This window comes from Nerophis lumbriciformis, linkage group LG13, assembly GCF_033978685.3.
Source record: "Nerophis lumbriciformis linkage group LG13, RoL_Nlum_v2.1, whole genome shotgun sequence".
Classification (NCBI taxonomy): domain Eukaryota; kingdom Metazoa; phylum Chordata; class Actinopteri; order Syngnathiformes; family Syngnathidae; genus Nerophis; species Nerophis lumbriciformis.
Window position 1 is genome coordinate 1732204 of NC_084560.2, and position 14317 is coordinate 1746520.

The 14317-nt window shown below is 38.7% G+C and overlaps 1 protein-coding gene across 4 annotated transcripts in view; it reads right to left on the reverse strand.

Moving 5' to 3' along the window:
• The window catches only part of tmem198aa (transmembrane protein 198aa), a 71377-nt gene extending 58426 nt beyond the window's left edge, over nucleotides 1–12951 (reverse strand). The window contains exons 1-2 of one of the 4 annotated variants that reach the window (XM_061971810.1): nucleotides 12792–12944; nucleotides 3316–3453 (exon numbers count right to left, since the gene is read on the reverse strand). The gene's annotated coding sequence lies outside the window, so the exon portion shown is untranslated. Of the gene's footprint in view, nucleotides 1–3315; nucleotides 4705–12631; nucleotides 12748–12791 lie in introns of those variants that run through there. The other 3 variants (XM_061971809.1, XM_061971812.1, XM_072914410.1) reach the window with 3 other exon arrangements.
• Between the last annotated feature and the right edge of the window lie 1366 nt (nucleotides 12952–14317).

A 14317-nucleotide genomic window follows, 5' to 3' on the forward strand; every position in this document is an offset into this window, starting at 1 on the left:
CAAATGTTTAATACAAGTTTGTGGAGATTCTGACATAGTTGTGGGCTGGCTATGAAAAATAACACATTAATAACATAAAAACAAGTTAAGATAAAAAAAACTATCTCAGTTTAAAATGAATTTGCAGCACAACTATAGCACAAATGTTTGGGAAAGTTTGGGGAGAATTTGACAAAGTGTGTATGTGTGTTGGATGCTGGTTGTGAATTATAAAACGCTAATAGCGTAAAAACTATAATAATTAGGAAAAAATCGTTTTGCAGCACAAAAGTTGCACAAATGAAGGGGACAAGTTTGGGGAAAAGTGGACATAGTTGGGGGGGCTGCTTATGAAAAATAATAGGTTAACGCCATACAAAGTATTAAACATAACATAAAAACTATATTAGTTGGAGAAAAAAACATTTTTCAGCCCAAACTGGCACAAATGTAGCACAAATGTTTAATACAAGTTTGGGGAGATTCTGACATATTTGGGGGGCTGGCTATGAAAAATAACACATTAATAACATAAAAACAAGTTAAGATAAAAAAAACTATCTCAGTTTAAAATGAATTTGCAGCACAAATATAGCACAAATGTTTAATACAGGTGTGTGGGGGGATGCTAATTATGAATGATAAAAGACTAATAGCATAGTTAGACTAACATACTTTGCAGGACACATTTTGCACAAATGAAGGGGACAAGTTTGGGGAAATGTGGACATAGTTGGGGGGCTGCTTATGACAAATAAGATAATAACATGAAACTATAAAGTTGGACAAAAATAATTTTGTAGCACAAATGTTTGGGACACGTTTGGGGGGATTTTTATATGGTTGGGGGACTGGTTATAAAAAATAACACATTAATAACATAAAAACTATAACACGTTAACATAAAAACTATAATAGGCAGCATTTTTTTGCAGCACAAATGTAGCACAAACAACTAGGACTAGTTTTGGGAGATTTTGACAAGGTGGAAGGCTGATATGAACAATAATAACATGTTAATAACATACAAACTATAGTAATTTGACAAAAAAATTGAGGCACAAATGTAGCACAAACGTTTGGGGAAAGTTTGGGGAGAATTTGACCATGCGTGTGTGTGTGTGGGATGCTAATTATGAATTCTAAAACTCTAGTAGCATAAAAATTATAATAGTTAGACAAAATAGTTTTGCAGCACAAAAGTAGCACAAATGAAGGAGACAAGTTGGGGGAAAAGTGGACATAGATGGGGGGGCTGCTTATGACAAATAACAGGTTAACACCATACAAAGTATAAAAGGTTAACATAAAAACTATATTAGTTGGACAAAAAAACATTTTTCAGCACAAACTGGCACAAATGTAGCACAAATGTTTAATACAAGTTTGTGGAGATTCTGACATAGTTGGGGGGGCTGGTTATGAAAAATAACACATTAATAACATAAAAAAATTGTTAATAAGATAAAAAAAACTCTCAGTTAAAAATGAATTTGCAGCACAAATATAGCACAAATGTTTGGGAAAGTTTAGGGAGAATTTGACAAAGTATATGTGTGAGTTGGATGCTGGTTATGAATTATAAAACGCTAATAGCGTAAAAACTATAATAATTAGGAAAAAATAGTTTTGCAGCACAAAAGTTGCACAAATGAAGGGGACAAGTTTGGGGAAAAGAGGACATAGTTGGGGGGGCTGCTTATGAAAAATAATAGGTTAACGCCATACAAAGTATTAAACATAACATAAAAACTATATTAGTTGGAGAAAAAAACATTTTTCAGCACAAACCGGCACAAATGTAGCACAAATGTTTAATACAAGTTTGTGGAGATTCTGACATAGTTGGGGGGGCTGATTATGAAAAATAACATTAATAACATAAAAACAAGTTAATAAGATAAAAAAAACTATCTCAGTTTAAAATGAATTTGCAGCACAACTATAGCACAAATGTTTGGGAAAGTTTGGGGAGAATTTGACAAAGTGTGTATGTGTGTTGGATGCTGGTTGTGAATTATAAAACGCTAATAGCGTAAAAACTATAATAATTAGGAAAAAATAGTTTTGCAGCACAAAAGTTGCACAAATGAAGGGGACAAGTTTGGGGAAAAGTGGACATAGTTGGGGGGGCTGCTTATGAAAAATCGTCTACCAGCAAGTTTTAGAGCACTTCATGCTTCCTGCTGCTGACCTGCTCTATGGAGATGGAGATTTCAAGTTCCAACAGGACTTGGCGCCTGCACACAGCGCAAAATCTACCCGTGCCTGGTTTACGGACCATGGTATTTCTGTTCTAAATTGGCCCGCCAACTCCCCTGACCTTAGCCCCATAGAAAATCTGTGGGGTATTGTGAAAAGGAAGATGCAGAATGCCAGACCCAAAAACGCAGAAGAGTTGAAGGCCACTATCAGAGCAACCTGGGCTCTCATAACACCTGAGCAGTGCCAGAAACTCATCGACTCCATGCCACGCCGCATTAACGCAGTAATTGAGGCAAAAGGAGCTCCAACCAAGTATTGAGTATTGTACATGCTCATATTTTTCATTTTCATACTTTTCAGTTGGCCAACATTTCTAAAAATCCCTTTTTTGTATTAGCCCTAAGTAATATTCTAATTTTGTGACACACGGAATTTTGGATTTTCATTTGTTGCCACTTCAAATCATCAAAATTCAATGAAATAAACATTTGAATGCATCAGTCTGTGTGCAATGAATAAATATAATGTACAAGTTACACCTTTTGAATGCAATTACTGAAATAAATCAAGTTTTTCCAAAATATTCTAATTTACTGGCTTTTACCTGTATATATATATACACACATGGGGAACTCAAACAGAGTATAGTACCATTTTTCATTTGTTAGTACTGCGATGCTATACTAGTACCAGTGTACCGTACAACCATAGAACATCTATATCCTCACTAGATGTTTCACACTTTTTCTTCTTTTTTTTTTCCCTGAAATGGAAAATGCTAGAGGGAGATAGAATTTTGATTGGCGGCCAAATGTTTCATCAGCTGAGCGTGTCACTGGGATGTTGATGAGTTGCATAAGACTGCACCACACTCTCAAACTGCACCATACTCTCAAACTGCACCATACTCTCAAACTGCACCATACTCTCAAACTGCACCATACTCTCAAACTGCTGCCAACACACTTTTAACAGAGCCATCTTTAAAAGACTTGCATCAACGCAAATATCTGTTTTTATAAAACACACGCAGAAACGGTGTGTTGTTGTGTGCTATATTGACACACTGAGCTGCTGCATGGCCTCTGAGTTGGTGAAAGTTCATTCTAGATGATAAATCATGTCTCTCACCTGAATAGTAGAAGGTTGTGGACATAATCCCACAAGTTGGTCAACTTTGACATCCAACTTAGACCCGGAGATGGCCAGAAAGACACGAGAAAAACCCACTAACCCTTTATGAGGATTATGATGAATTCCTCATCTAAACTGGAAGATATAAACATGCCATCAGTCTTTATCCCAGTGAGAGCAGACATTGGACAGTAAGTGATTGTTTTATTATGTTTGTATATCTTGTTTAGCACTTAGCAATACTGCTACATGATTCTTAGTGTTTAACTAAAGCTGCATCTGTTTAGCTTCTAAAACTTGTACATCATCCTCCTTATATTCAGTCTCAAAAATATTAGTTTCTGGATCATCAAAGTAGTCTTTGTTGTCTCTCATCAAGTCTGCCATGATTAGTAGTCTTGTTGTTGTTGTGAACGTTGTGATACGCCTGTGAAGCCACTACTTATTCCCCACGCTTTGGCCCCTGCGACTTATAAACCGGCGTGGCTAATTGGTGGATTTTTCTTCGCTAACGCAAATATTTGTTTTTATAAAACACACGCCAAGACGTCGGAATGGTGCGTTGTTGTTGTGTGTGCTATGGCGCCATCTTTTGAGCGAGTTCGCTCGCGGCAGCTGCTGCGGTTTCCTGCTGTTTAAGGCTTTGAACCGGAAGCACAAGTGCCGTCGCGTCTCTTCTAGCCGTCCATAGCGTTTCTACTCGTATGGATTATTCATTCATCACCGCAAGCGACGTTTGTAAGTTTTTCAATATAACTAAAACTATTCATACTTACTTGTGATGTCTGTAGGAGAGTTTTCATGCATATTTCTACCTGCTATCATAATGTAATGAAGCTAGCGCGGTTTGCATTAGCTAGCCCTAACCCTTTCACAAATTCCTCAGTAAATTCAGCAAAAAATTGAGTCTGTTTAGCTGATTGGAGAGCAAGCTTGCGCAGCTAGTGGGTCCATGACCATGACTTCTGTTTTGTTTGATCAGCCATTTTACTGCCCTGTCACAGACACTGTTCGGAAGTAATGAAGGTATGTAAATAAACATTTACAGAATATGTCTGTGTAAATAAATCATTTCACAACGTATATACGTGCATCGCAGTGATTTATAATATGCTGGACCAAGGTATTTAACTCCAGGATTTCAATTAAGGGCTTTTGAACGCAAACCGCTATTTTATGGGAACACACTATATTGCCAAAAGTATTTGGCCGCATATTCAAATGATGAGAATCAGGTGTCCTAATCACTAATCACAGGTGTATCAAATCAAGCACTTAGGCATGGAGACTGTTTCTACAGACATTTGTGAAAGAATGGGCCGCTCTCAGTGATTTCCAGCGTGGAACTGTCACAGGATGCCACCTGTGCAACAAATCCAGTCCTGAAATTTCCTCGCTTCTAAATATTCCAAAGTCAACTTTGTTATAAGAAAAGTGAAGAGTTTGGGAACAACAGCAACTCAGCCACCAAGTGGTAGACCACGTAAACTGACAGAGAGGTCAGCATAGTGCAAAGACTTTCTGCACAGTCACTTGCTACAGAGCTCCGAACTTCATGTGACCTTCCAATTAGCCCACGTACAGTACGCAGAGAGCTTCATGGAATGGTTTTCCATGGCCGAGCAGCTGCATCTAAGCCATACATCACCAAGTCCAATGCAAAGCGTGGGATGCAGTGGTGTAAAGGACATCACCACTGGACTCTAGAGCAGTGGAGACGCCTTCTCTGGACTGATGAATCACACTTTTTCATCTGGCAATCTGATGGACCAGTCTGGGTTTGGAGGTTGCCAGGAGAACGCTACATTTCGGACTGCATTGTGCCAAGTGTGAAATTTGGAGGAGGAGGAATTATGGTGTGGGGTTGTTTTTCAGGAGTTAGGCGTGGCCCTTAGTTCCAGTGAAAGGAACTTTGAATGCTCCAGGATACCAAAACATTTTGGACAATTCCATGCTCCCAACCTTGTGGGAACAGTTTGGAGCGGGCCCCTTCCTCTTCCAACATGAATGTGCACCAGTGCACAAAGCAAGGTCCATAAAGACATGGATGACACAGTCTTTGGTGGATGAACTTGACTGGCCTGCACATAGTCCTGACCTGAACCCTTTGGGATGAATTAGAAGGGAGACTGAGAGCCAAGCCTTCTCCACCAACGTCAGTGTGTGACCTCACCAATGCGCTTTTGGAAGAATGGTGGGAAATTCCTATAAACACACTCTGCAACCTTCCCAGAAGAGTTGAAGCTGTAGTAGCTGCAAAAGGTCATATTGAAGCCTATGGGTTAGGAATGGGATGGCACTTCAACTTCATATGTGAGTCAAGGCAGGTGGCCAAACACTTTTGGCAATATAGTGTATTTCTCAAATGTAGCAGTTTGAGATGGGATGTGTCCCTCTGCTTCTTCACAGTCATTGTCTACAGACAGAGATCGACACAATCCAACTGACAAAAAATACTATTATATGTTATCCTTTTGTATAAATATATATATATATATATATATATATAAACTATTATTATATAAAGCTCCACCCACTCGGCAGATGACTTTATGAATTTCTTTAATAAGAAAATTGAACTCATTAGAAAGGAGATTAAAGACAACGCATCCCAGCTACAACTGGGTTCTATGAACACAGATACAACTGTATCTACGACGGATACTGCAATACAAAATAGTCTCTCTCTTTTTGATTAAATAACATTAGAGGAACTATTACAGCGTGTAAGTGGGATAAAACAAACAACATGTTTACTTGACCCACTTCCTGGGAAACTTATCAAGGAGCTTTTTGTATTATTAGGTCCATCAGTGCTAAATATTATAAACTTATCACTTTCCTCTGGCACTGTTCCCCTAGCATTCAAGAAAGCGGTTATTCATCCTCTGCTCAAAAGACCTAACCTTGATCCTGACCTCATGGTAAACTACCGACCGGTGTCCCACCTTCCCTTTATTTCGAAAATCCTCGAAAAAATTGTCGCACAGCATCTAAATGAACACTTAGTGTCTAACAATCTCTGTGAACCTTTTCAATCCGGTTTCAGGGCAAATCACTCTACGGAGACAGCCCTCGCAAAAATGACTAATGATCTACTGCTAACGATGGATGTCATCTATGTTGCTGCTTCTTGATCTTAGCGCTGCTTTCGATACCGTCGATCATAATATTTTATTAGAGCGTATCAAAACAGGTATTGGTATGTCAGACTCAGCTTTGTCGTGGTTTAACTCTTATCTTACTGACAGGATGCAATGCGTCTCCCATAATAATGTGACCTCGGACTATGTTAAGGTAACGTGCGGAGTTCCTCAGGGTTCGGTTCTTGGCCCTGCACTGTTTAGTATTTACATGCTGCCGCTAGGCGACATCATACGCAACTACGGTGTTAGCTTTCATTGTTATGCTGATGACAGCCAACTCTACATGCCCCTAAAGCTGACCAACACGCCGGATTGTAGTCAGCTGGAGGCGTGTCTTAATGAAATTAAACAATGGATGTCCGCTAACTTCTTGCAACTCAACGCCAAGAAAACGGAAATGCTGATTATCGGTCCTGCTAAACACCGACATTTATTTAAAAATACCACCTTAACATTTGACAACCAAACAATTACACAAGGCGAATCAGTAAAGAATCTGGGTTTTATTTTCGACCCAACTCTCTGCTTTGAGTCACACATTAAGTGTGTTACTAAAACGGCCTTCTTTCATCTCCGTAATATCGCTAAAATTCGTTCTATTTTATCCACTAGCGACGCTGAGATCATTATTCATACGTTCGTTACGTCTCGTCTCGACTACTGTAACATATTATTTTCGGGTCTCCCTACAGTGGGGCAAAAAAGTATTTAGTCAGCCACCAATTGTGCAAGTTCTCCCACTTAAAATGATGACAGAGGTCTGTAATTTTCATCATAGGTACACTTCAACTGTGAGAGACAGAATGTGAAAAAATAATCCAGGAATTCACATTGTAGGATTTTTAAATAATTTATTTGTAAATTATGGTGGAAAATAAGTATTTGGTCAATAACAAAAATTCAACTCAATACTTTGTTATTGCCAACAAAGGTTATATTACAGAGGTCAAACGATTACTATAGGTCTTTACCAGGTTTGCACACACAGTAGCTGGTATTTTGGCCCATTCCTCCATGCAGATCTTCTCGAGAGCAGTGATGTTTTGGGGCTGTCGCCGAGCAACACGGACTTTCAACTCCCTCCACAGATTTTCTATGGGGTTGAGGTCTGGAGACTGGCTAGGCCACTACAGGACTTTCAAATGCTTCTTACGGAGCCACTCCTTCGTTGCCCGGGCGGTGTGTTTGGGATCATTGTCATACTGGAAGACCCAGCCACGTTTCATCTTCAAAGCTCTCACTGATGGAAGGAGGTTTTGGCTCAAAATCTCACGATACATGGCCCCATTCATTCTTTCCTTAACACGGATCAGTCGGCCTGTCCCCTTAGCAGAAAAACAGCCCCAAAGCATGATGTTTCCACCCCCATGCTTCACAGTAGGTATGGTGTTCTTGGGATCCAACTCAGTATTCTTCTTCCTCCAAACACGACGAGTTGAGTTTATACCAAAAAGTTCTATTTTGGTTTCATCTGACCACATGACATTCTCCCAATCCTCTGCTGTATCATCCATGTGCTCTCTGGCAAACTTCAGACGGGCCTGAACATGCACTGGCTTAAGCAGGGGGACACGTCTGGCACTGCAGGATTTGATTCCCTGTCGGCGTAGTGTGTTACTGATGGTAACCTTTGTTACTTTGGTCCCAGCTCTCTGCAGGTCATTCACCAGGTCCCCCCGTGTGGTTCTGGGATTTTTGCTCACCGTTCTCATGATCATTTTGAACCCACGGGATGAGATCTTGCGTGGAGCCCCAGATCGAGGGAGATTATCAGTGGTCTTGTATGTCTTCCATTTTCTGATAATTGCTCCCACAGTTGATTTTTTCACACCAAGCTGCTTGCCTATTGTAGATTCACTCTTCACAGTCTGGTGCAGGTCTACAATTCTTTTCCTGGTGTCCTTTGACAGCTCTTTGGTCTTGGCCATAGTGGAGTTTGGAGTCTGACTGTTTGAGGCTGTGGACAGGTGTCTTTTATACAAATAACTAGTTCAAACAGGTGCCATTAATACAGGTAACAAGTGGAGGACAGAAGAGCTTCTTAGAGAAGAAGTTACAGGTCTGTGAGAGCCAGAGATCTTCCTTGTTTGAAGTGACCAAATACTTATTTTCCATCATGATTTACAAATAAATTCTTTAAAATTCCTACAATGTGAATTCCTGGATTTTTTTTTCACATTCTGTCTCTCACAGTTGAAGTGTACCTATGATGAAAATTACAGACCTCTGTCATCATTTTAAGTGGGAGAACTTGCACAATCGGTGGCTGACTAAATACTTTTTTGCCCCACTGTATGTCTAGCATTAAAAGATTACAGTTGGTACAAAATGCGGCTGCTAGACTTTTGACAAGAACAAGAAAGTTTGATCCTATTACGCCTATACTGTATATACCTTTATATACATACATATATATATACCTATACTGGCTCACCTGCACTGGCTTCCTGTGCACTTAAGATGTGACTTTAAGGTTTTACTACTTACGTATAAAATACTACACGGTCTAGCTCCGTCCTATCTTGTCGATTGCATTGTACCATATGTCCCGGCAAGAAATCTGCGTTCAAAGAACTCCGGCTTATTAGTGATTCCCAGAGCCCAAAAAAAGTCTGCAGGCTATAGAGCGTTTTCTATTGGGGCTCCAGTACTATGGAATGCCCTCCCGGTAACAATTAGAGATGCTACCTCAGTAGAAGCATTTAAGTCCCATCTTAAAACTCATTTGTATACTCTAGCCTTTAAATAGCCCCCCTGTTAGACCAGTTGATCTGCCGTTTCTTTTCTTTTCTCCTCTGCTCCCCTTTTCCTTGTGGAGGGGGAGGGGGGGGGGGGGGGGGGGCACAGGTCCGGTGGCCATGGATGAAGTGCTGGCTGTCCAGAGTCGGGACCCGGGGTGGACCGCTCGCCTGTGCATTGGCTGGGAACATCTCCGCGCTGCTGACCCGTCTCCGCTCGGGATGGTGTCCTGCTGGCCCCACTATGGACTGGACTCTTACTATTATGTTGGATCCACTATGGACTGGACTCTCACAATATTATGTCAGACCCACTCGACATCCATTGCTTTCGGTCTCCCCTAGAGGGGGGGGGGGGGGGGGGGGGGGGGGTTACCCACATATGCGGTCCTCTCCAAGGTTTCTCATAGTCATTCACATCGACGTCCCACTGGGGTGAGTTTTTCCTTGCCCTTATGTGGGCTTTGTACCGAGGATGTCGTTGTGGCTTGTGCAGCCCTTTGAGACACTTGTGATTTAGGGCTATATAAATAAACATTGATTGATTGATTGAAAGACAGACAGACAGACAGACAGACAGAGATCGACACAATCCAACTGAGAAAAAATACTATTATATGTTATCCTGTTACGTAGTATGTTAAAATACTATATGTTATGATATGTTAAAACAGTCATTGTCCACAGACAGAGATCGACACAATCCAACTGAGAAAAAATACTATTATATGTTATCCTTTTGTATAAATACTATTATTGTATAAATATATATATATATATATATATATATATAAAAAACTATTATTATATAAAGACAGACAGACGGAGATCGACACAATCCAACTGAGAAAAAATACTATTATGTTATCCTTTTGTATAAATACTATTATTGTATATATATATATATATATATATATATAAAAACTATTATTATATAAAGACAGACAGACAGACAGACAGACGGAGATCGACACAATCCAACTGAGAAAAAATACTATTATATTATCCTGTTAAATAAATACTCTTATATGTTATCCTGTTACGTATTATGTTAAAATACTAGTATATGTTATATGTTATCGCAGTCATTGTCCACCGACAGAGATCGACACAATCCAACTGAGGAAAGTGGAGGTGAAGTAACACACGAGTACCTGCTGGCAAAATACTACCACAGCTCAATTATACCAGCTTCATTGGTTAACTCACAACAAATCAATATATTTCATTGAAATGAATTTGATTGGCGGTTGGTCCACAAAACTGCACCATAACAAGCTTTTCAAAAGAAAACAAACTTATATAATAAAAATGGTATAAATATAATAGTTGTATTGGAGTAATACTGTACGAAATGAATTTAACTCCTTCCAATTTAACTCCTTCCAGGAGTCAGCAGCTTCTGCATACTTTCATGGATAAATGTCCACCACGTAGACATGATTTGAACGTTCTTGGCTGGCGTGCTCAACTCTTCCTTACTTAAACGTTGTCTTTCTTTAATTCAACAAAAAATATTTGGCTTCTTCTCCTTGCCTGCTTGGAAAACTATGATGTTGATTTCTAGCCAAAACAATAATAGTTGTAGAAAGTAAGCCTCCATGTTTTGATGTGAGGGTGTTTACTGTGACATGTTCTACACCAACTAAGCTTTGACTCAAAATGTTTGCTTGTAACTCAAAGCTTTTATCTCCAAACACTCTGACGTCTTGGAACTTTGCCTGTCAGTCACACTCCTTATGGTTCCCTTTTTGTACGCATTCTTACTCATAAAGTATGGCAAGTGAGAGGTGGCTAACAATGCAGCTAATGGAGTATACTAAAAAAAACATCCTACAATACTCCATTTACATGTTGAATATTAACAAGTATTAGCAATATTGTTGTTATAAGTGCTAACACAGACAAACTATTTTTAGTAAAGTCGTAATCACAGAGAGCTAACTAGCTATTTGAGCTGCTGCATGGCCTCTGAGTTGGTGAAAGTTCATTCTAGATGATAAATCATGTCTCTCACCTGGATAGTAGAAAGTTGTAGACATAAACCCACAAGTTGGTCAACTTTGACATCCAACTTACACCCACAGATGGCCAGAAAGACACACAAAAAACCCACTAACCCTTCGTGAGGACTATGATCAATTATTCATCTAAACTGGAAGATATAAACATGCCATCAGTCTTTATCCTAGTGAGAGCAGACATTGTGCAGTAAGGGATTGTTATATTATGTTTGTATATCTTGTTTAGCACTTAGCAATACTGCTACATGATGCTTAGTGTTTGACTAAAGCTGCATCTGTTTAGCTTCTAAAACTTGTACATCATCCTCTTTATATTCAGCCTCAAAAATAGAAGTTTCTGGATCATCAAAGTAGTCTTTGTTGTCTCTCATCAAGTCTGCCATGATTAGTAGTCTTGTTGTTGTTGTGAACGTTGTGATGCGCCTGTGAAATTAATACTTAAAATTATGAAAATATGTACATATTACATGATATTGTGAATGTTACTAGATACTACATATATACTTACATCATGTATACATTACATGTTATTATGAATGTTACTACATGACATATATACTTACATCATGTATATATCACATGTTATTATGAATGTTACTACATGACATATATACTTACATCATGTATACATTACATGTTATTATGAATGTTACGACATGACATGTATACTTACATCATGTATACATTACATGTTATTATGAATGTTACTACATGACATATATACTTACATCATATATATATTACATGTTATTATGAATGTTACTACATGACATATATACTTACATCATGTATATATTACATGTTATTATGAATGTTACTACATGACATATATACTTACATCATGTATATATCACATGTTATTATGAATGTTACTTGATACTACATATATACTTACATCATGTATACATTACATGACATATGTACTTGCATCATCATATATTGCATGGTATTATGAATGTTATTACATGACATATGTACTTACATCATGTTTACATTACATGTTATTATGAATGTTACTTGATACTACATATATACTTACATCATGTATATATTACATGTTATTATGAATGTTACTTGATACTACATATATACTTACATCATGTATATATTACATGTTATTATGAATGTTACTAGATACTACATATATACTTACATCATGTATATATTACATGTTATTATGAATGTTACTAAATACTACATATGTACTTACATCATGTATATATTTCATGTTATTATGAATGTTACTACTATATATATATAAACATGTATAAAAAACCTTGATGGAGGGTTTTTCGAGCGCTTTGTAGGCGGACTGGAGCGCCTTTCATTAACCCCACTGTTAGCTGACTTTTGCTAGCCTTTATTTATGAGTTAGAATGCATAAAAGCACGTGTTCTCGCCTTACATAAGGAGTGTGAATGATAGGCAACCTTCCAAAATAAAAGTGCAGGGTTTTTTTTTTCTTCAAATGTCCAGCTGATGAACATCGGTGTTGTTATTCCAGGTGACTTGCAGACATGGAAGTGAGTCATCTTCGTTGTTGACGATGCGCGGGAAGAACTCACCTGAATGAAGACAACATGGTGGTGTTTGCTCCACTCAGCTCCACAACACTCCCACGCGATGTGGCCACGAAGAACACTCGAAGGCTCTTCTTCTAGTCCATGTTGACGTCGCCATGTCTGCCTTCAAGTCCTTTGTGTTTTGTTGCCTTTGTCTCGGCGCGCTGGCTGGATCGACACAAATGTCCACCCTGTCGATACCACGGCAGGTGTCGCGCGAAATTCTGTATCCCCCCCCCCCCCCTGCCGCGGGAGCGCGCATGGGGGGCGGAGCTCTGTGCCTTGCTCAGCACTTCCGGGTTATTAGCAACGTCAATGGCATAAAATGTATTATCAATCAAATCCTTGAGAATGATTAAGAGTACAAAAGTGATTTAAAAAGTAGCCCTTTTTTTCATATTTTTCAGTATTATTACTCTATCAGTATTTGCTTTTGTTTTCTTTCTTTGATGTTGAAAGTGCCGTGACATTTGTGTGAATTATAAATGTATGTTTGTTGTTCAATAAAAAAATACAAATTAAATTGTTGTTTTTTAATATGACTCGCAAACATTTTTATGCCTTTGCTGTTCAAAAAATATCCAAAAACAAACACAAAAAATCTAAGTTTTAAAAATAAATATTTGGGGGGCAGGGGGGGGATTAAATAAAGACTTCCGGGGAGAGATAGGGAAGTGACGTATTTAGGGGCGGAGCTCTGTGCCTTTTTCAGACAGCGGCAGCACTTCCGGGTTATTAGCAACGTCAATGACAAAAAATGTATTATCATCAAATCCTTAATTAAGATTACAAAAGCCCTTAAATTGATATCCTTGTTAAAAACATTAAAGTGATTTAAGTAGCCCTTTTTTTTTTTCTTTTTTCCCCATATTTTTAGTATTATTTTATTACTCTATCTGTATTTGCTTTTGTTTTCTTTCTTTGATGTTGAAAGTGCCTTGACTTTTGTGTGATGTTTGTTGTTCAAAAAATGTTGTTAATAATATATAAAATAAATTATATAAAGATAATATATACATATATATATATATATATATATATATATATATATATATATATACATATATATATATATATATATATATACTAGAGATGCGCGGATAGGCAATTATTTCATCCGCAACCGCATCAGAAAGTCGTCAACCATCCACCATCCACCCGAATTAACATTTAACCAACACCGCACCCGCCCGCACCCGCCCGTTGTTATATATCTAATATAGACGATGCAAGGCATTAGTGAGGTTATAAAGCTTTTGCCTGTTAAAGAAAGGAGACTGATCCAATGCAGCACAGACATTCGCGTGCCACGCTGTCACGGCCCAGACGCACACCAGTGCGCAATCATATGGGAGCCGCGCTGAGCGCACCTCCAAGCGCGTCTCGCTGCCAGCGACGGCCGGGTATGGGCCCGACGCTCCAGCGCCATCCATTTTCAGGGCTAGTTGATTCGGCAGGTGGGTTGTTACACACTCCTTAGCGGGTTCCGACTTCCATGGCCACCGTCCTGCTGTCTATATCAACCAGGG